Consider the following 24028-nt stretch of genomic DNA (forward strand, 5'->3'; position numbering starts at 1 on the left):
TCTTGGATCTCCGACGGATTGACGGAGTACGAGGAAACGTGGGTTTTGTGGAGTACGAGTACGAAAAAAACGGGACTGCTTCCGTGGATTCTACGGAAGCCACGAGTGACCACACGGGAACGCATTCCGGTTTCCGGCAGAATCAGATTGGAAAATGTTTGTTGCCTGAAAAAAAATATATCATCAATCAACAATTGGCAAGAATTTATAAATTAAATTCAGATTTCAATAATAATAATAATTATAAAATTTCAATTCAATAAAATTTCAAATATGTTTTTTTGAACTATGAAAGAAAAACTAAATTTATGAACTTTCAAAATTTAAACATTTAAAAAAGAATTATAAATAATAGATGCCTAGATAGATGATAGATTTAAATTTAAAATTATTGCAATTAGTTTTGAAATCCGAGAATATTATTATTTGAAAATTGTACCTGATTTAAGAATGCTAAAAAAATCTCAAATTCAAAAATTCAAAAATTCAAAAATTCAAAAATTCAAAAACTCAAAAATTCAAAAATTCAAAAATTCAAAAATTCAAAAATTCAAAAATTTAAAAATTCAAAAATTCTAAAATTCTAAAATTCAAAAATTCAAAAATTCAAAAACTCAAAAATTCAAAAATTCAAAAATTCAAAAATTCAAAAATTCAAAAATTTAAAAATTCAAAAATTCTAAAATTCTAAAATTCAAAAATTCAGAAATTCAGAAATTCAAAAATTCAAAAATTCTAAAGTTCTAAAATTCTAAAATTCTAAAATTCTAAAATTCTAAAATTCTAAAATTCTAAAATTCTACAATTCTAAAATTCTAAAATTCTAACATTCTAAAATTCTAAAATACTAAAATTCTAAAATTTTAAAATTCTATAATTCTGAAATTCTTAAAAATTTTAAGTTCCAAAATTCGAAATTTTAAAAAATGAAAATTTTCTGAATTATAAAATTTTTGAATTTTAGGGTGCCTCAATACCAAAATCATTTATTTCAATTCGTGATATTTTTAAAATTTTGACTTTGTAAAATCCTTGAAAACTTTCAAAAGTTAGAAGATTTTTTTTACTATTTAAAAAATTTTAAAACTTTTAAATATAAAAAAAAAACAATTTTTAAAACTTATAACAAAACTTAAACTTGTATTTTTTTTAATTTTGTAATATTTTTTTTTAATTTTAGTTTGTTAAAGTTTTTTAAATTTGTATTTTATTGAAAATTAAAAAAAAAATTAAGATCTAAAAAATATGTTTTTTTATTTTTAAAATTTTAAGAAACATATTAAGTTTTCAAATGCGTAATTAAAAAATAATGATCTTTGAAATTTTAGAATTTAAAAATATAAATTATTTCAATTTTAGAATTTACAGAATTTACAATTTTTGAATTTTAGAACTCATAATTTTTTGAATATTAGAATTCAAAATTCCAACTCGTGCGTCCAACGTTTTGGGAATTCAAGAACTTTATAATGTTAGATTTTTTGTATTAATAAATTGAAGAATTTTAGTACTTAAGAATTAAGGAATTTTAGTGTTTAAGTTTTTGCCAATTAAAAAAAATCTTATTTTTGAATTTCAAATTTTTTCAAAAATATTTGAAAACTTTGAGAATTTGAAGAATTAATAAATTCTAGAATTTAAGAAAAGAATACTAACAATTTGCACAATATCAAGAAATTCAATTAATTTAGAATTTTCGAATTCTCACATTTTTAAGTTCTGAAATGCTAGAATTTTACAACTTTACAATTTCAGCTTTTAAGTTTTTTACAAATTTTAGTATTTTTGATTTTTTTATTTTTCAGTTTGGAATTATTGGATTGAAAAGTTGAGAATTTGTTTTGTTCCATTCATCCTATTTTTAATTTCGATCGTCCAATCGCACTTCCAGCACACCTCCATCGTTTCTAAAACATGACTCACCAGTTCCATTAGGTATGCGTCGCAACATCCCGCGGACGGTAAAACACCAAACACCAACCGCTTCCACGATCGCAAACTGGTTCCTTCCCGTCCCGTCTTCCGGAATGGCCCGCAGAGTAAACCATATTTCCCGTCCTCCTCCTCCTCCGCCACGAAGACCGAAATCTGGAATACAAGACACTTTGATTCGGTCACTCGCCCACTCCGGCCGGAACTTTCCGGCAGAAAAAGTAATTGAACCTAGTAAACAACTTACCTATTAACTGTCCAAAATCCTCCAAAAGCCTAAAAGCAACAACAACTGGTTCGACTCGGTTGCAATCAAGTCCGAACAAGATCAACAGAAGAGAACTGTCAAACTGTTTGCGTCGACGATAATCGACGTCGAATTGAAGGTAAATCGATTGAAAAAACCATGTCGAGCATGTCGAGTGTTTGTCGTCCGTTTGTCGTCCTTTCGACCAATCGATATCAAAACGGTAAAATCACAACCGTGCGACAACTCGTACGACGTGCGACATTTTTCAAACAGGGTCGTGTTATAAATAAATTATTCATGATCAAAATAATAGATTTCAGCAAAACTGGATAGAAGTTCTACAGCTGTCAAATACACAAATGTCAAAACTGCACGTTTAATAAATGGGAAGCAGGCCAGTTTGAGTTGGTTTTGAAGAGTTTAATGTGTATCAACTTTAAGGTAACGTCAAGATAAACTGTCAAAAACGATCCCATTTTACCCACTTGTACCCCAAGTCTGGGTTGGTGCAACACGGTTAAAGTTTTCGCGCCAGACAGCACTTAAAATCGAAACAATTTAAGATCGATGATCGATCAATTCAAATCGAATAAAGACATTAACGCGCTTCGTATTGACTTGCTTATTTGGGTCCGCCGACGATCGTCTTGATGAATATTCACACAATACCTAGCGGTACAAGTTAATTACCAATTCCGCCCGAACCCGGACGCACCCGCTGATTGATGGTCAATACGCCCATTCGGGTGGATCGTAAATGGGAGCATCCGGTCAGTCGGTCCCCGAAACTATCACTCGAAACTCACCTGTGTGTCGGAAGTGACGAAGCCGCCCCCGAAAAAGGGCCGAATAACAGACACTTGAGCAAACGACAAATTGTTTCCCTCCCTTGTAAAATCACTGCCGCTTTGGGGCTATGACATAAATTATTCATGTGACAGATTGGGCCCTTTGGGGTTGTTTACAAGTGCGCGCGCTTTTATGACAACGAGCTTTTAATTTCCCGTAAACACGCAATAGCCCTGAAACAAAGCACGCTGTGCGACTGACAGTTGCCGGTTTGTCGCGGCTGTTTAACCCAAATTTGAGTTGGTGGAAATCAGCGTGTATGCGACGCGTCACGTTGGGCGCGTGACAGCTTCGCCAAACAGTTTCAATTATTGAGCAAATAGAAGTTGAAATTTTCTAGTTTGTGGCTAACACGCGGCCAAAACAAATTCGATTGATTGCACTCATGCGGCCCCCTTCGCAGATGAATTGCATGAGTGCACATCAGTTGAGCTGGTGCGATTAAATTTGAAATTGATTGCGGATTAGTCGAACCTGTAGTGGTTATGACTAGGATTTTTGCATTTGTTTTGCAATTAATGATTGATTTGAATCTCACACTCGATTGAAAATGATTGATTTTTGTTATTTTACACTACGATAGCTGTCAAATACATACGTTCAACAGAACTGGCGAATATTACACCACCTCAGTGATACTGTCAAAATTACACAGCTACCAATAATCAGGCAGTTATGGGTATGAGTTCAACTCAAAGGTTAGATTTCACAACAATATGATATTTACTATTTTTATTGCTATTTTTAGGTTAAGTTAAAAAAACCCTATCGTTAACCCTTATCGTTAAAGCCACATGACCCTTTTGAAGAGTCCCCGTTCAAGTCAGTTGACCAAAATTTAAGTAACGCTAACCTTCGCTGACCGGCAAATTGCCTTTCTTCGCAAGTACTTGCGGCCAAACCCGGTAAGGTGGAGAAATTTGCATTCCTCGTTAAGCCGAATGAGGACCACCGCCCATGATTGACTGCTGTTTGGAAGGGATCATTCGGCCAAAGGTTTGTGTTTTTGTGCGTGGTTCACGTCGACTCTTACGGGTGATGAAGACGACGGACATATCATTACGCTGCTTTCGAGTCTTTACGGAAAGTCAGTTGGTTCAATGGGACACGGAAAGGTTAAAAACTTTGGTAAATCGATCTGGCAACGTATGTTTGAGCTTGCCAACACTGCCATGTTTTGCTGGGCGTGAAGGCAAATGCTTGTTTGGGTACGTCAAACATGGATACGTCAAATTCACTTCGACCATATTTAGGGATCCTACTCAAAACTGGGTAGTTTTGTGTTGAACTGTCAAACTATACGCTTGTGCGAATATGCGTTTTTGTTAATTCAAACCAATTTTGCTGCATGGGTTCGCGATAGAATTTGCGTTTTCCGTCTTGTCGGCGTCTTGATGGACGACTAAGATACTGAGAGGGGTCACAACTGCGTACAACAACCGTCAGAGTCGATGACAATTTTCGTAGGTTTATCGCAACTGTCGGATCTCTGCGTACACAGGGGTTAGGGTTGTTCTGCGTCACCGGTTTCGCCGGCACCGTTAGAGAGCCACCCAAAAGACAAGCAAAAAAACGCACATCCACTGAATACTAACGAGAGCCGCTCGAGCGCAACCCGAAAGATTGTTCGACGAGCGGGAAGTGATCGTTTTCTGAATGGCACTTCTGAAGCGGCTGCCGGCGTGGTGCGTTACGCCTGCGAAGAAGCGCGGTCATTAACTCATAAAAGAGAGGTTCCGAACCGGTTCTGGTGGGTCGCGGTTGGCGTTCTGACCCAAAAGATCTTGGCAACCCGATACCGGCCCGAGTCGATCGAATTTCAGCGAACAAAAACGGCCAATTTGCTAATCCGACTCGGAGAGCCGGTCAGAACTTGAGCGGAGCCATTAGCGAGAAAGGATTAACTTTAAACGTTTGTGCTAAAATTTTAATCCAGCCGCTCGACGACGACGGCAAACTGTGCGGTAAATGTCGAGATTTTCGATAAACAATTAGCGAATCTGTCGAACGAGCTGTCATGCAGCGGGAACCGGTCATTGCGTTACGGAGTCGGCTAATTGAAGTCGATTGTATCGACTTTAACTCGCTAAGGTACCCGTAGAAGCGACTGGGAATCGTTGACAGTTGACAGATTGACAGAGTTTTTGACAGTTGACAGATTATTATTATTTTTGCTTTATAACCTACACTCTCATTTCAAATCATGATTTTTTTGTCAAAACTGAACCTACTCTGAAATGAGTAACTGCATCTGTCAGATTTGAATTGATTTTACTCAAACACCTTTTCGTTGAATTGGGTACTAAAGCCCTATGTCAATTTTTATGTACAACGGTATAAAACACGATTAAAAACCATTTCTGATCACTTTTTTTCATTTTAATGCAAAAATTTTTTTTGACAAGACAACATTTTTTCGATGGATCAACTATGGTCCCCTTGGAACGAGCTGTCAAGTAGGAACTTTTCTGTCAAGAAGGACCGCGAGGTTAATTTTTCAAAATTGATTTAAAAATCCATTTTAAACTCTTTGTGGTCGTACAAAGGTTCATTGTACTCAGAAAAATAAGCTTTATCGCTGTAAACAATAATATCAGCAATCTAAGCTTCATTTTAGGACCCAATTCTAAGAACAATTCATTAAAATTTGACAGATGTTTTTTTATTGTTTTAACCACTGCCTGTCAAAAGCGCGTTACTCTCTACGTTACACTCCCGTCAAAAAATGTAAACAAACCTCAAGCAGGGTCGTGCTTCACCGGTTCACAATCAAGCTACCCAGCAATCAAAGCGTAATCCAATTTAGCCAGTGCACAAAAAGGTGCATAACTCAATTGTATTGTTCGTTGCAGTTGCATACCTTCCTCTTCCGTGGGTGGTTCACTCAGATCTGTCGCCGCCATTGTCGCGCGCTCTCGTTACATCGTCAAACAAATCACGTTCAGCGCCATGTTTGAATGGAATTTGTCGCGGTTGCATCACCACCGCCGCAGTACCTTCCAATGTACTATCTTGCTCATCTACTGCGAGGACAGAGCTGCACAATTCTGCACTAAATTACTTCGACTTTGGCGCACAAATAGAGTGTTGCTTCGAAAATTACTGAGAATCTGTTAACTACAATTTCATAAAAATGCAAACAAAGGACAACGACCGTTTGCACCTAAATTTATCTACTTGAATTTTTTGACTGCTGGAGTTACGATGCGTTAAACGTTCAAAATCAATCATTTTTTGTCAAAACCAATCCTACCCATTAATGAGTAAGTAAAGAAAACGTTATATTCGAATAAATCACAATAAAAAAAAATGTTTGAAATTCACCCAAATCTGATAGTTGTCCAATTTACTCATTTCTGAGTAGGTATGGCCGGGACCCGCGGTGTAAGTGTAAGCGTGGTTACCTCTCACCCAGTCGGTCTGGGTTCGATCCCAGACGGTCCCGGTGGCATTTTTCGAGGCGAGATTTGTCTGATCACGCCTTCCGGTCTAACCTAGAAGTAAGGTCGTTAGCTCAGTTCAGGTGAGGAGTCGTCTCTCTCGGTCTCGGTGGAGTCGCTGGTAGGCAGTTGGACTCACAATCCAAAGGTCGTCAGTTCGAATCCCGGGGTGGATGGAAGTTTAGGTGTAAAAAGAGGTTTGCAATTGCCTCAACAATCAAGCCTTCGGTCACCTTGTTTCGAATAAGGCTTTCTAGTCAGAAATTTACCAACACATTCAAAGTATGCTTACATGTCAGCTGGACGTTTGTTTGCATCAGATTTCCTATCTCTTTCTAGCAAAAGTTTTTTGTCAGGCGACTTCTAGCTGTTTTTTTTGACTGGCTGCCCGATATGTCAGCCAACATACTTCGCAGGGCTGTGACAGCTACAGCTCGATCATTGTTTGCATCAGGACACTGTTATGAGGAGTTCGTCATTTTTGAGTTAAATTATATTTTTTCACTGGGCCTAGAAAGCCTTATAGGAATCTTGCAATCGAGAACGCCAAGGCAATGTTGAGTAGGTTCGGTTTTGACGAGAAATGAGTTAACTTTGAAACTTTGATTAGTGTAATTTTCTCTGAACCTAACATCCTAAGTTTCAACACAGTTTGTGACTCGTTCGATGACGACAACGGTGGCACATCGTGCCAGGCACGTTAGGGTCCACGTGCTAATTGTGAAACGCGGTGACTTCATTAGTTCTAATTGCACATAGTCGTCGTCATCGTCATCATCAGCATCATCGCTCCACTTGAGACTACCGATTTGGAGAGACAAAAAGAATTCGCCTTGCGAAAAAAAACCCAAACTAAATAAACTCATCCATTTTGGCTCGTAAACTTCGCCAAAGTAGGAAGAGTCGTCATTTCCAGCGTTAGTCTTGGGCAATCTATTGGAGAACTTTTATTTTTCCTGTGGCACAGCGCAAGCAGACTAGAAAAATTCCCATTAAAAACAGATGCGCATTAAAATAAAACCCCTCTCGATCGTTACATACTGGGGGGTTACCCCGAATTGAGGAAGCAGCCTTGGATTGAAAATTTTGATGAAACTCGCCAAGTTTCCATTTAGATAAGCGCCAGTCTGACCTTTCAGATGTGTTGTTTTTGGTCGAACTTGATTTTAACCAGATGCCGCGGAAACGCATTAGTTCGATCAGGACAAGTGTGATTTAATTGAAAACGTCAATTTGTCACTTCTGTCAATGCGAAATCGAAAAAGTGACGCAAAAAAAAAAAAAACTAGAAATTAAGAAGAAAATAAGTAAAAATCGAGAAACTGGCATCACTGAACTGATTAGCTGTCAACAACATACACGCATAATCAAGTAAAGTTAGAAAATGTCAATTTAACTTACTCAATTTTGAGTACAACAGCGTTTTTAAGTTTATTAATGTTTTTGAGTTGTCAAACCACACTTGTCAATTTACAATCAACTATGTCGGACCTGACCCAGTTTCTTGTAACTACCCCACATTAAAAACCAAAAAGGGTCATCCTTAAGTGGCGTCACTTCATACTGCGCTGTTGACATATTATTTCCAGCCCGCCCTTGTACTGCTCCATCAACACTTGTGTCACAGACACACACAACAACAACAATGTCTGTTATAGATTGTTTTATATGCGACTTTTATTTATAACAGCGAGACAGCAAACAAACAAAAAGACGTGCGCGGGGATAATTGATGCGCATTTTTATAAATAAATTTCCTGCTGCTGAACTGAACGAGTGCAACACTGCCGTCGTCTGGAGAAGAAGAGAAAGAACAAGAAAAAAATATTGAGGAAAAATTAAATTTGGAAATCCTAGTTTTTTAGCGTTGTCATTTGCGAGCGATGACAGCGCGCGCGCGTTTGAAAGGGCGCGTGATGATGGAGTTGACGTTTTGCTGGAGTTTAGTATTTGTTGTTGTTGATGATGACAACAGAGCAAAAAAATGGTTGAAATCAGAGGTTTCGGGATTTTGGTTGAACTTTTTAGATTTTCAAATAACATTCACCGTCAGCGTGTAAAGTGGTCTTCTCTACACGCTGATATGAGATAATCAACATATTTTTTTCGAAGTGGCCGGCTTTATCTAGTTTTTTAGTATTTTTTTCTTAGGGTGCATAATGTCAACAATACACGCAAATTGGATGTTAACAAGATTATCAATTTGATTTAAATTGTATTTAAATTGAAAGCATTTAGAAACATTAAAAATGAGAAATAATTCCAGAGTTTTGTTAAAGGTCCTATAATCAAAATTTTAATGTTTTGCTTTTAGGGTGTGCTTGTAATCGCCTTGAGCCAGAGGCATTCAAAAACACTGAAATTCCGTGTTCGATCCGGTTGTTGCGTTTGAAACGGAATTTGTGTACGATTCTAATTGGGTACTAAAGCCCTGTGTCAATTTTTATGTACAACGGTAAAAAAACGATTAAAAACCATTTCTGATCTTTTTTTTTCATTTTAACTCAAAAAAAAAATTGACAAGACAACATTTTTTCGATGGATCAACTATGGTCCCCTTGGAACGAACTGTCAAGTAGGAGCTTTTCTGTCAAGAAGGACCGCGAGGTTAATTTTTCAAAATTGATTTAAAAATCCATTTTAAACTCTTTGTGGTCGTACAAAGGGTCATTGTACTCAGAAAAATAAGCTTTATCGCTGTAAACAAAAATATCAGCAATCTAAGCTTCATTTTAGGACCCAATTAGATTCCGTTTCAGAATTTGGATTGATTTGACTGGGTTATGTCAACACTACACGTTCACTTAAAACAGTTGAGATTTGAGTAGAGTTTTTTTTATTCCATCTTATCTCATTTGTAAAAATAAAATTTTCAATAATTTTCGGCTGGTTGATGAAGGTTTTCCTTTTTCGTCTCGCAATCATCAGGAAAGCTTTGTTTCATCGAGCATGGCCAAACCGAATGGAAACAAATGTTCCGGGAGCAAACTTTCCACTCGATCGCTCATTCCAGCATGACTTCCCAAAATTCCTCAAATTCCTCCTCTAGTCAGCCCTCAATTCTCAGCTCCAGAGAGATGCTAATTTGAGGTTCTCTTCTGTTGTGAGTTCGTTTGTTTGTTTTTCTGTCATGTCATCGCCATTGATTCTTTCGATGTGTCAAATGCACACGCTAAAGTGAGAGTCGTCAAATTTGTGTTGTTTAATCTTGCATGAAGATTTTATTTTTATTTTTCATTTTGTTGTAGTTTCTAAGCAAATTGGTACTTAATCACCTTCTAATCCAATCTAAACATCTAAAAAAATCTTCGGGAGCCCCCCTTTCAGGCTGCTTCTAGCACTGATTACTGATCAAACATGCCCGATAGCAGAGTGTGTTTCGGTGTCGTACGGTGTCGTCCGTTGTCTCTGTCTATACAACCTACAAACATTTACGACGACCCCTAACAAGAACCTCTCAACGGTGCCCCCAAATCACACCTTCTGAAAGGCCCATCCCGTCTAGAGGTGATAATGGGTCGGCAAGCAAATCTTCAATCTCCAAAATGAGCGTCGGTCGTCGTCGTCGTCTGTCGAAAAATTTGTCCGTCATCGGAAGATTGAGAACTGCTCGGCGAGGTGAGAACAAATCGGAGCTCAGCCAAAACTTGTTAAAAGCCTGGAGTGACACTGGGCAGCGAAAATGTAAAATTTTGCATTAGATCGACCAACAAATTTTGTTAGCACTAACTGTCAGCACGATATCGGCACTAAACCAGCATTAAGTGCTGACTAGCACTAAATCGAAAATCTTCAAATGTTCACCAACCAGTGTAACTCAGCTCAAGTGTGTGTTCGGTTCTGGTGAAGATAATCTGATTATGAGCTACGGCCGAAACCAAAACGGATGAGGTTTTGACCCTTGCCGCAGCCCATCCGAAAAGGTGATGGTAATAAATTGCCACGGATCATGGGAATTTTGCAGGTGCCTGTGGCTGCTTTTGATCGAAAGAAGAAAAAAAAGGTTGAGGAGTCGATTGCGTGAAACCAAAAGCGGCAAGCAGCAGAAGTGACGTGCGTTCATGCGTGAGGATTATTGTGATTAGTTTTGGACGAGGTTTAGTCGGAGAGTGCCAAAAACAGGTCGGCCGAGAAGGCGTTTCTTGGGGAGAGACGGTGTTCTAGAGTGGTTGTCAGGAGGGAGGGGATTAATTTAGCTTGAATTAGAAGGTTGTATTTGAATTATAATTTGAGCGTGATGTTTTTAACTTTTGACATAGGCAAACAGCAGTGATATTTGAACAGAAATGTATTCACGTAACTTTTTTTTAAACATTTTTTAAACAGTCTTTGTCTTTTTGTCTCTGTGTTAGTGTCTACAGATTGTTATAAGGTTTTACGCCGACTCGATTTGGAGGTTAGAAAGGAGTGCACTGTTTACATGGACCATGTAAACAGTGCACACGAGCTGTCAAATGACGTCACGGTGTAAAACCTAATTGGTTAAAAAATACATGATTTCATATTTGCTACTAGACATAACATTTGGCTTGATATTGAGCTCACATAAGGTTTCGCAAAAACCTGGTAACTTTTTCAAAGTGACAGCTGTTTGTTAGAATCAGTACGCTAAAGCAAATTAATAATTATTTGAGTAAATTTATCCAGTTACAACTTTTCACTGCGTAGACGCCATTTTAGCAAAAAAAGAAACAAAATTTAAACTAAAATTTCCGTGAACAAAAATTCATGAATTAATGAATTTCATACAAGGCTAAAATATTTTTACAAATATTCATGAATTTTCGTTCATGACATCTTGAATATCACTTTTCATGATTTCATGACTTATTTTCCTTTTTGTTCACCCCTGCAAAAAAAAATGAAATAAAAGAACGCACCCTTGGGCTGGACAGAATGCTACGTTTTGTTTGGAAGAAAATTTAATAAATGACCAAAATTTCAAAGTTCAACACAATGTCAAGGTTTTATTTTTCAAAACTTTTTTTCATTTTAGGTTCGGGTATGACAAAAACTAAGATGTATTCATCCAGAAATGAGTCTTAAGTGTGCAAGACTTTTTGTTTAAAGTGACAGTTCTTCGCTATAAAAAAAGGCTTACACGCTAACGGGAAAAAACTGCATATTTCCCATTCGACCATGTTTTTTTCAGTGGGGGTTTCAAACAATCAAGTCTCCTTGCCTGTTCCTTCCGAAATAAACCCCATTCTAAATAATGGCTCACTTCATTCAAAGCGTACAAGGATGCTCCAAATAAAGTGGTTTATCATTTGTACGTTCATTCCATACACTATTTCAGCCAAATAATGCTGCTTGTGGCCCACATTATGGCACGTGCACACGGAGAAGTCCATATTTTTTTTTCTGCTGCTCATCCTCCTCCTTCCGTTTGAGCTGCTCCAAATTTCATGCCAACTTACAGCGCCGGAAATGCCGGCGTATGAAAAAGGATACACAATTTACGTGAAAGCTTTGGTTTACGCTTTCCGGTTATGTTTTTTTAATGCTGCTGATGAATGAGGGGGTGGGGTTTGCATGACGTTTGCAAGTGGGTCACTTTTCAGGTTCCGAACAACAAAGTGGGCAACATTTTGGGCTTTTTGTTAACAACTTTTTGTTTGTAATTGCAAATGCTGCAAAGTGTGAGCAGCGGCGACAAAAAATTTGCTTTGTGTGGAAATTTGGCCAGATTGCAGCGGGAAAGACGGTTGTCAGACTTTTGTTTCCATCAGCAGTAATTTATTTTAGTGTGTTTTGCCTCCTTTTGTTGGGGGCTCTTGGTTATGATTAACCATAAATGTGCGTTTTACGGACTTGTTTGTCGCTAAATGTTACGCGAAATGGGTTTTATGGCAACTAGTTGGTGGGCAAACTAGCAGGGCTATCTGGGCATCGTTAGTTTTTTGAATTAATATTTTGAAAGGGTCACTAAAAGAGCTGTAACTGTTTATGTTGATGTCAAAACATTTGTTTTTGCTTTTGAAACGACTTTTTTATGCTTGTGATTCAAAGGTTCGCTTAATTTTTAGACCAGTCTCCCTACTTAGTAAACTTCATGTTTTTCAAGAATACTTTACCCAAATTATTTGTGCAAGCTTGTACAAATATGTGCCAGCTCAGATATTAATTTTTTACTTAAAACAATTTGTGCATTCAGTAATATTGCGACCTTTTGAATGAAACCAGTCTCCCTACTTAGTAAACTTCATGTTCTTCAAGAATACTTTACCCAAATGATTTGTGCAAGCTTGCACAAATATGTGCCAGCTCAGATATTATTTTTTTTACTTAAAACAATTTGTGCAATCAGTAATATTGCGTCCTTTTGAATGAAACCAGTCTCCCTACTTAGTAAACTTCATGTTCTTCAAGAATACTTTACCCAGATTATTTGTGCAAGCTTGTACAAATATGTGCCAGCTCAGATATTAATTTTTTTACTTAAAACAATTTGTGCATTCAGTAATATTGCGTCCTTTTGAATGAAACCAGTCTCCCTACTTAGTAAACTTCATGTTTTTCAAGAATACTTTACCCAAATTATTTGTGCAAGCTTGCACAAATATGTGCCAGCTCAGATATTCATTTTTTTACTTAAAACAATTTGTGCAATCAGTAATATTGCGACCTTTTTGAATGAAACCAGTCTCCCTACTTAGTAAACTTCATGTTCTTCAAGAATACTTTACCCAAATGATTTGTGCAAGCTTGTACAAATATGTGCCAGCTCAGATATTCATTTTTTTACTTAAAACAATTTGTGCATTCAGTAATATTGCGACCTTTTGAACGAAACCAGTAACAAATTGTGAAGCTTAACGAGCCCACTGAAAAAAGAATGTAGGCAGTCATTTTATCCATGATATGCATACCTTATCATTAGTGTGTATAAATCGAAACAATGAGTTTTCAAGGTTTGACAAAGATAGAAATCAATCGATCAAAACATGATTTCGCTTAACGATGTATGGTCATATAGTATTCGATAGGATCTCAGTCTTACACGAATAGTCAGGATTGAAATTGTAATGCTTTATTTTATTCTGTTTTGTTTAGCTCTCTCAAAAATTGAGAAAATGTCATCCTTGATTTAGCTAATAGTAGAAATAGAATTAATTTCAACTTGATTGAAATTCACTTAAAACTGAGTTGAAATTAAAAGATTCCTAACTAATTTTTGTGTTTTGATTTGATTCAATATGAGTTAAAATAACTCTCAATTTGGTTAGTTCCGAAGCGAACATAAATTCTTTCAAACTTTAGCTAAATTTTGACAGTATTGAGTTATAATTATAACATAACGTAACTCATTCTTGAGTACACTCAGAAAAAGGTACTGGCAAAATTCATAAGAACGTCTTATGACCTTTCGACATCAGGATTTTATTCGGATGCCATAAGATTTTCTTATGGCTGGGAGGGGAAATTTGACAAAGCCGTCAATTAAGATTTCCATTGAGTTATCTTATGACATTCATAGATGGAATTGTGTACAGAATATATGGCAATGCTCATGGAGATTATATTAATAAACATTGTTTTTTATACCCATTTTTTCTTATTTTTATTAATTGAATGAAAACAAAAATTTATTTTAATTTTAAACGTATATATTTTTAAATTATCGTAATATAACCAAAACTTAATTTCCTTCCACTACTCGTCGTCCCGTAGGTTTCCGCAGCCTCCGGTTTAATCGTCTTTTGCTGGTGATTCCGCATGTTCTGCCGGATGGCCACCACCTTCGGCATGACCGCGTCAATTAAACTTAAACCTTCAATCGCTGCTCGGCACTATCCTCACCGATGCTATTCTCCGGATCCTTCTGGAGGATGCTGGGGAGGGCCGCCGGCGGAACCAACGGCCATTGATATTACCTAAAATACCAGAACAAAATATTCAACTTCGAACCAAAACCCACGGAACAGCCGCCACAAAACTAACCTGTGTCTTGGAGGTCGCGGTAAAACTCATAGCGGCGGCGGCAGCTTTGTGAAGTAGTTACCGAACTACGAGGCGATTTGGAGTAGCAAGCGTTTAAAATTGTCTGCTCGATCCGTCCTTTCGCCATCTTGAAATGTCAAAAAAATTCACACTAGCATCATACGCGAAAACCATTGAAAAATTACAGATGAATTTCATAAGAATTTCTTATGAAGTCCATAGTCTATCAACAGTGGACCAAATACATAAGTAATGTTTAGTTATAACCTTATAAATTTATAGTGATGGTCATAATATTGTCTATGAAAATCGCGAGAGCCTAGTGGATACTCAACAAGGGGCTGGAAACTCTAATATTACTTAAGAATACTGAGTATACTAACGATATTCCAGTATACTTGTTAGTATACTAACCGAAAAGCAATACACTGTTAGTATATTAAGATTCTCTCAGTATATTGGTTAGTAAACTGGCGATATGTAAAGGAAATAATAAGTATACTAACATATATTTTGATATACTGGTTAACATAATAATTATAGCTCTAAGAGTTTCCAACCCCTTGATACTCAAATCAGGCAGCACATAAGATGTAGTCTTATGAAAATCTTACATTCTTTTTCCTCAGTGTAGGTTTAGTTGAAATTAAATTTGATCAATTCAAAAATAAGCTAGTTTGAAAAACAGTAGTTTTTTAGGAGAACTTCTTTTCAGCGTGTAATTGTAAGATAGGGAGTGTTACCAATCGCAATTCCCCGCTCGTCATCGCCAGATTTCGCCAAATCTTCATTCTTGGCCCAAGCTGACATTAATCACAGCTCAAACAACACGGTTAAACCCCGTCCGTGATAGCGGCTTAGAAAACCGGATAAATTATTCAATTTATTCATTGCTGGCTTCTTCAATCAATTCCACGCGGTGAGGTGAGTTATTCTTGTCGACTAATCTTATTACTTGGTCGCGCCACAAATCTCGACCGTTTGACTCTTGACGACCATGGTGAATTCTTCCTTTTCAACGGGACTCCGGGATTTGAATTCTTGCAGTTTGCCAGAGCTGGGTTGGTTGCCATTTATGGAAGGTGGTTTCTTTGATGTTTGTCCTGGACTGGCAACCTTGGTCTGGAGCGGAGGATGACCGAGATAATGCCGAAATAATCTACATAATGAGAAGTGTGCGCGAGATAACCACAAAACCACATGTCACCTGTCCAAATTTATGGCTACCAGTTGCAACGATATGTACAATTCTGAGATATCCCAAAACAGGCAGTCTGTTTTGAAATTGGAAATAATGACAGTGTATACAGTTTTGTAATTGCATGTAACGGTTACGTCAAAACAAATTCTTTCCGTGTCAAATGCACAATGAAGCAAACATACTAGCATTTGAGTTAAAGTTACTTTTGCTGCATGGGTTTGACTATCAGTCACATCCAGAATCCCCCAATTTTCATCAAACACGTATTTATTCAAAATTGAGTAAAAATGAAAATATCAGATTTGGTTAAATTTAAGTCAAAATCTAAATATTAGATTTACGGCAAAAATGAGTAATTTCAAACTAAGCTTTAAGATTCTTCAAAGCAGCTTCTCATTTTCAACCTGTCTGAAGAGAATTGGTTGCCTCGCGATTCAAGTGTCTAGCGTTCTCAGCTTGGCCTCCAAGTCCCACTTCCAATCACTGCTGCGGTCGAGGTCACCATTAACCATCTGCCTGCTGGGGAGGACCTGTTGTAAAACCCGGGCCCCGAGAATAATTACCTTCCCGAACCAAGTACCCAGACTCGCTTCTTGAGCGTGGCCTGTCCAAACAAATCTCAGCGGTTCGGTTTGCAACTCAAAACCCTTTCTCTCTCTCTCGAGAGGAGAACTTCCGTAATTAACATATCACGTATTTTTATGGCTTTTTAAGCACTCGCCCTCGAAGAAAGACCCATTTCGTCGACTTTCGTCGAGACTGCGAAAGATGATGTCTGGAAGCTGCCGCGTCATAAGTCTACACGCAGGCTCAAATCTAAAACAAATATGTTATGGATTATTTTTACGCATTTTTTTTCGGAGGCCCATGAAGCAGTAGTGGCCGCGGCGCTTCGTTATCTCGACGCAGCGCTCGTAAGATACAAAATTAATTACAAAGTGCACTTTTCTGGCCCTCGCAAGTCTAGGTCTAGGCGAAGTTTACGATGCTTCTGCTTTTTTTTGTTTTCTCTCGAAGGGAATGGAGCGGGTAATCCCGGCGAGCTGACTAATTGAGGAAGGTTGACGTTGCTGCCGGGGAGGACATAACCTTAAAGTTTACATTAATTTGTGATTTCTATGATAATCTTGGTTTATGTCTCAGTTGGCTATGCCAAGAGAGGAGTTATGGAAGTTGAAATATAACTTAATCATTTTGTTTTAATTTGCCATTGCCCATGCAGCAAAAGCAGGTTGAGTTCAATATTGAGGAAGTTTTTTTTTGCGTGTAGTAAAAACGATACTTTTTGACAGTTTGACGTCTACACGCACATTCAAAATCACTCAGTTTTCTTCAAAACCAATGCTACTCAGGAATGAATAAATGGGTCATCTATCACTTTGAGTCAATTCAACGGAAAATGAGTTAAGTTTATCAGATCTGAGTAAAATTAACTCAAATCTGGCAGATGCCCAATTTGCTAATTTCTGAGTAGCTTCGGTTTTGAAGAAAACTGAGTGATTTAAATGGGGATGTAGCTGAAATTAATACACGCAAAATCCAAATAACACAGATCTGTGTAAAATTTGACACAGATCGCCCAAAACCTGGAATACACAGAATCTGTGTAGAAGCCTTGTACACAGATCTGTGTACAACCGTTGTCTGTCAAATCTGTGTAATTTTTTAATCGACAATCTGTGTATAATTTTACACAGATCTGGGTAATATTTTACACAGATTCGGGGTACAAAATTGCATTCATTTCTTCTTTTAAACTAGGAATTTATATTAAAATGGAATGAAAAAGGAACATTTTGCCATGATTTATTATTTCAAGTTTCTCTAATACATGTCATTAACTAAATATATGGCTATAATCTGTTTTAAAAAAGTGCTTCATCGTCACAAAATCGATCTGGTAAATGTCCTCCTGTCGTAGAGCAGCTTCCACGGGAGATAATGCCGCTGACCTTGAAGCACCAGTTTTTCCAGTCCGGAGATGTTCCGAGGTGGCAAATTCAGGCGGTATCGGCAAGCATGCAAGACGATCAACGGGAGCATTATATCTTTTCGAGTAATCCTAAAATACAGCTAACAAAGTAAGGTTAGAATTGATGGCCACATTGCCAACTAATAAAACTTACAATTCTATGCAATGGGGCCAATTCCACTTCAATTACGATGCAACAACTGGACATTTCGTCAAAAAAGTCTGAAATAGGAAACCATTTTAACAATATTACGATTTAAACAACCAGAAGAGAAAATATCTTACCAAGTTTCGTCAATGTTGCAGGAAAACGGCATCTTATCTTTTTCACCCAGATTTGAAAGGAAGGCTGATCGAAAATCTGTGTAACTTTTTACACAGATCTGTGTTAAAAAATTACCCACTTTTGAAAGCCGGAACTGTTCCACAACCTGTGTAATTTTTTAACACAGATCTGTGTTATCTGGATTTTGCGTGTACACGCAAAATCCATATAACACAGATCTGTGTAAAATTTGACACAGATCGCCCAAAACCTGGAATACACAGAATCTGTGTAGAAGCTTTGTACACAGATCTGTGTACAACCGTTGTCTGTCAAATCTGTGTAATTTTTTAATCGACAATCTGTGTAAAATTTTACACAGATCTGGGTAATATTTTACACCGATTCTGGGTACAAAATTGCATTCATTTCTTCTTTTAAACTAGGAATTTATATTAAAATGGAAAGAAAAAGGAACATGTTGCCATGATTTATTATTTCAAGTTTCTCTTATACATTTCATTAACTAAATATAAGGCTATAATCTATTTTAAAAAAGTGCTTCACCGTCACAAAATCGACCTGATAAATGTCCTCCTGTCGTAGAGCAGCTTCCACGGGAGATAGTGCCGCTGACCTTGAAGCACCAGGTTTTCCAGTCCGGAGATGTTCCGAGGTGGTAAATTCAGGCGGAATCGGCGTGCATGCAAGACGATCAACGGGAGCATTATAAATTTTCGAGTAATCCTAAAATACAGCAAACAAAGAAAGGTTAGAATTGATGGCCACATTGCCAACTAATAAAACTTACATTTCTCTGCAATGGGGCCAATTCCAGTTCAATTACGATGCAACAACTGGTCATTTCGTCAAAAAAGTCTGAAATAGGAAAACATTTTTTAAAATATTACAACTTAAACAACCAGAAGAGAAAAAATCTTACCAAGTTTCGTCAATGTTGCAGGAAAACGCCATCTTATCTTTTTCACCCAGATTTGAAAGGAAGGCTGATCGAAATTCTGTGTAACTTTTTACACAGATCTGTGTAAAAAAATTACCCACTTTTGAAAGCCGGAACTGTTCCACAACCTATGTAATTTTTTAACACAGATCTGTGTTATCTGGATTTTGCGTGTAGTTTTAAACGCAAATTCAAAATCACTCAGTTTTTGTCAAAACCGAAGCTACTCAGAAATGATTCATGAAATCTGGAACAGTCTAAATTATCGAAAAATCAATCGTGTTCACAAATTCCCCAAAAAACTAGCCTCGCTTGACGGATGAAGACGAGCTACTTTTTCGGAAACCCGCCCAGGCATCGTTCGCGGAAGAGTCAATCACCTATTTAGATTAGGTACCTATTGCAGACCTCCATCGGCATTTAGAAGTAGCTTAACCATCGAAGAATTTACGATCATTTTCCTTCCAGTTGCTTATTTTTACTCATAACATCGTCAAGAGCAAGGTGCGTCGATTGCTCCAAGAAGCTAGAGAGGAGTAATTTTCGTGGAGTTTTGGGGGGATAAACAAATCCGTCTCGAGATAAGCCGCTGACGACGACGATGAACCATATGGTTAGCTTAAGTTTATGGCATTTCTGGAGCCGATGAGTTTGAAGTTTGGGGATTAAGACGACAATACTAGATGTCTCAACTGCGATTTAGTAACTTCTCTCTTAGGGCATTCCCACCGCGTCGTCAGACGCTACGCCCGGTGGTAATGCCCGTAATTGGCAGTTTAGCAACAAAATGCGTGGCCCAACCTATAAATTAATCATGAGGAAGACTTGCGACTACGCGCGCGCGGAGGCACAAATCGAAAAGCTAATCACGCGGAACAGACCTGTACGCAAGCTTAAAACACGCCGCGTTACGACGAGAGTCGTTTCGTCGAAAGAACCTACCTACTGCAAGTTTCCATGTTGGAGCCTTTCCCTCTGTTGCGAATTGCGAGCAGTGGCGACCACAAATCATACGGTACGACGACTTTCATTTTCCACCGCCGAAGTTGCTGCCAACTTGAGACGCGTAGGTCTGTGCCCTCTGGTAATGTGAGGCCCCTTCTCAGTAAAGACCACACAAAACATGAAGCCCGCTGTCATGATGCGCGATGTTGGAAGATGAGTACAACTGGTGAAATGTGGACCTTGTAATCAGTTTCGAATTTGTTTGCCAGGACTTGTTGAGTTGTTGCCCAGTCAAATCAATCCGAATTCTGAAACGGAATCTAATTAGAATCGTACACAAATTCCGTTTCAAACGCAACAACCGGTTCGAACACGGAACCGGTTGTTGCGTTTGAAACGGAATTTGTATCCGATTCTAATTAGATTCCGTTTCAGAATTCGGATTGAATTAACTGGGTGAGAAACTTGAAAGGTTAACGGATTCATAACGGTAAAGCGTTACGTTTTTGCGTGTAGAATGACACTTGGCAGCTTACTCAAAATTGGGTAAAGTTGCTTTCATCGTGATTGCTTTGTTACATCTGTCAAAATTGCACAAAATAAGCAAAATTTGATATTTTCGACAAGCTGAAATGCTTTCAAGTGGTTTCCGCCAAGCTAGAAACCAAATCCCGAACCATTCCATCTTAGACAAAACACCAGCGCTCGATTTCATCATCGTCGGAATTAAATATTACCTTTTAAGCTCACTCTTGACTTGCAAATTTCGGCCTCGAATCCATTCCAACACTTGAAATCCAACCAAAACAACACAGTGCCAACCATTGAAAGCAACACCCAAAAAGAAAAATCCAAACATCAACCGATTTTGACGAACCTGACCCCCACCGACAGGAACTTGAACTTGTTGATCGATGGCGCGAAATTGTGATCGCGTTTTGTTTTTCGCCGAACCATCACAACAAGTGCGGCATTCACTAGTCCGGTGACGGGGCGGGAAATCCGACCAGGCTGGGCATCGAGCACTAGAGACCCTAAATAGGGAGACTGGTCTAAGCTTGCTACATCGATCTGGCAACGTATGTTTTGAGCTTGGCAACACTGATAAGTTTTGCTGGCCGTAAAGGCAAATGCTCGTTTGGATACGTCAAACTCGTGTCTGTTTGTGTACGTCAAATTCACTTCGACCAGTCTCCCTATTTAGGATCTCTATCGAGCACCCCGCGAGCTTCCTGGTCCAATCAAATCAATCATCGGCCTGGGAGAATCAACAGATGGCAGGGAATGGTGGGATGGCAACGGAAAGTTGGAAATGTCTTTTTTTGGACTTGAGCGACAATAGAAGACGTTTTGAGACAACTGAAGACGTCTTGAGACAGCTGAAGACAACTGGAGACAACTGAAGACAAGTTGAGACAACTGAATACGACTTGAGACTATTAAGAATGAGACAGTTGATAACATCTTTAGATAATTGAAGACGACTTGAGACAACTTAAGACAACTAAAGACAATTGAAATCAACTTGAGACAATTGGGTACTAAAGCCCTGTGTCAATTTTTATGTACAACGGTAGAAAACACGATTAAAAACCATTTCTAATCACTTTTTTTCATTTTAACGCAACATTTTTTTTTGACAGGACAACATTTTTTCGATGGATCTACTATGGTCCCCTTGGAACGAGCTGTCAAGTAGGAGCTTTTCTGTCAAGAAGGACCGCGCGGTTAATTTTTCAAAATTGATTTAAAAATCCATTTTCAACTCTTTGTGGTCGTACAAAGGGTCATTGTACTCAGAAAAGTAAGCTTTATCGCTGTAAACAATAATATCAGCAATCTAAGCTTCATTTTAGGACCCAATTGAAGACAACTTGGGACAACAAAAGACACAACTAGAGACAACTGAAGAAAATTTTAGACAATTGAAGACATGGTGAGACAATGAAGACAAATTGAGATAACTGAATAAAATTTCAGACAGCTGAAGACAAATTGAAACAAACGAAGATGTCTTGCAGAAATTAAAGACATCTAAACACAACAAATGACCTTGCAATACTTTACCAAATGCCAGCTGTTTGTTCCAATTCGATTCTTTCCGTTTCATAGACCTAACTGAATACAAAATCGGCTCCGTTGAGACAAGACAGAAACAAAAAAAAACTGGCGAATCAATTCGGCGTCAAATCGATTTGGGAGGGAGATATAAAATTACACGTTTTTTTCATGTACCGCAAAATCTCCACCACACTTGGTCGCATGCTCTATCGCGCGCGCTGTTTTGGTCACAGATATTTAGGAATAAATCATGCGCCTGATTTACATAATTGTACCGTTAAAGGTTGCCTCGCTCAAAGGTTTCTCATGTTATACTCTTCTCTCCGGGGTGGTTCCGAGTGTTTTGGAGGGATAGGTTTGTTCCATTATGCAAATCTAAGAGGAGGTGGGAGGAAACCTTCTAAATTGTAGTAATTTGAGCTCGAGAAACATGATTGGAAGAATCGCGCGCCCAATTTGTGCCGTTTGAGTCGGTGAAATTTACTTAACGTTTTTTAAGTCATACGTTCCCGCACAGAGACAATTGTTTCTTTTTTTGTCCTTCACGAATGAATTTGCCGAGGAGGTGTGCCATTAGGCTGGATTGGCGTAACCGGCAAAAACCAACGTGAAATATGAATACGTGAATGGCGATCGCCACGAATCGCAACGCGAAATTGTCACTCAATTGGACAGATTTGCTTGAGATTTGCTGGTGGAGAAAATTAGCTGTGACGGGTAACCCTTGGACTTTCAAAGTTAAAACTTTTTAATTTTTCAACATTTTAAAATATAATTACCACAAAAGCATAATAGTAATCAATTTTTTGTTTAGTTTCAGATAAGCGTTGTTTTGTCATATTATGGACGCCCTTGTTTCTTTTAAAGAATTTGCGAGCTAGAGCTTACGAAATTTCAAAATTGTTTTTTTTTTTCTAAAAACTTTCCTTTATTTAGCAACTGTTTATCATTACGGTTACAATTGATAATCAACTGCCTAGATTTAAAGCAATCGAAAGTTTGGGTTTATTTCAACATAATCTATTTAAAACTAAGTTAAACCTTAAATTTGAGTGAAATGATAAAAAGCATTATTTAAAAGCAAATTTTGCTTTCTTTAGTCTCATTCATTGATTCAATCTTATCAATAACATTTTAAATTTTTTATAAAATTGTTAAATTTTGTAAAATTTATAAAATTTATAAAATTTATAATTTTTTTTTTAAATTTATAAAATTTATAAAATTTATAAAATTTATAAAATTTATAAAATTTATAAAATTTATAAAATTTATAAAATTTATAAAATTTATAAAATTTATAAAATTTATATAATTTATAAAATTTATAAAATTTATAAAATTTATAAAATTTATAAAATTTATAAAATTTATAAAATTTATAAAATTTATAAAATTTATAAAATTTATAAAATTCTTAAAATTTATAAAATTTACAGCAAAGGGTTAATCTTGACTAGGCCCATTCCGACATGCACAAACGCTTGATTGCCGCTTAAATGGGTGTAAAAACTAATCTCGTTACGCGTTCACCTAGTGAGAGACTGCGATTAAAGAAAAGTCAAGTATTTAGACGAGCTCTCCGCGGTGGACAGCGATCGGTTGCGGTTTTCCAAAGGAATCCGGGAACCATAAAAAGACGTTTGTTCTCGTGCCGACGACGACCGGTTCGAGCGGTGGCCGACGATGCCTTCGGGGCTTGAAGTCAATTGCTGGACACTCAGTTGCGGGGATTTATGTTCTTGAGTTTTTGATGGGCGCCGCCGCCAAGCTGTGAAAAGTTGGCCAAGTTGGGGGTGGGTTCGGGATCGTGGCATCGGATTTGGTGCGATTTATGGGTGCAGAAATTACTGGAAAATATGATGTTGGGTGCGATTATCGCGAAGGTGATAATTTGATATACTAGTTTTAACATAGATTTTTTCTTCCCATTTTCAGGTAAATCTATGTTCCAGTTCTGCGAAATCTCTAAGGTTTGAATTTATTGACTGTATTTTACTGTCTTTTTATTAAATGCAAGCTTAATAAAAGTGACTCATATTTTGGCTAAGTTCAAACAAATGTTTTCTTTCAATGTAATTTTCTTAATCTTGAATTTGAATTAAAAAATTACGCTAACTATTTGAAAATACCAGCCTAAAATCGAAGTCAACCAAGTCAACAAGTTTACAGCTCCCTTCAACGCGGCCTTCACCAAGGCTTCTTCCA

At 37.5% G+C, this 24028-nt stretch overlaps 1 protein-coding gene and 1 long non-coding RNA gene across 8 annotated transcripts in view; one reads left to right on the forward strand and one right to left on the reverse strand.

The window, feature by feature from the left end:
- Positions 1–24028, forward strand: part of LOC6037355 (tensin-1) — a 447484-nt gene that overhangs the window by 7366 nt on the left and 416090 nt on the right. The gene's annotated exons all lie outside the window — the stretch shown is intronic.
- Positions 18331–18980, reverse strand: LOC119765651. Of its 2 annotated transcripts, XR_005276880.1 has the most exons (3): positions 18797–18980; positions 18665–18732; positions 18331–18600 (listed from the first exon to the last, which is right to left on the reverse strand). It is a non-coding gene; the product is annotated as an uncharacterized LOC119765651 (long non-coding RNA). The 2 variants fall into 2 exon arrangements; XR_005276878.1 differs by having other exon boundaries at positions 18665–18980.

The sequence above is a fragment of the Culex quinquefasciatus genome, chromosome 1 (assembly GCF_015732765.1).
Source record: "Culex quinquefasciatus strain JHB chromosome 1, VPISU_Cqui_1.0_pri_paternal, whole genome shotgun sequence".
Lineage (NCBI taxonomy): Eukaryota > Metazoa > Arthropoda > Insecta > Diptera > Culicidae > Culex > Culex quinquefasciatus.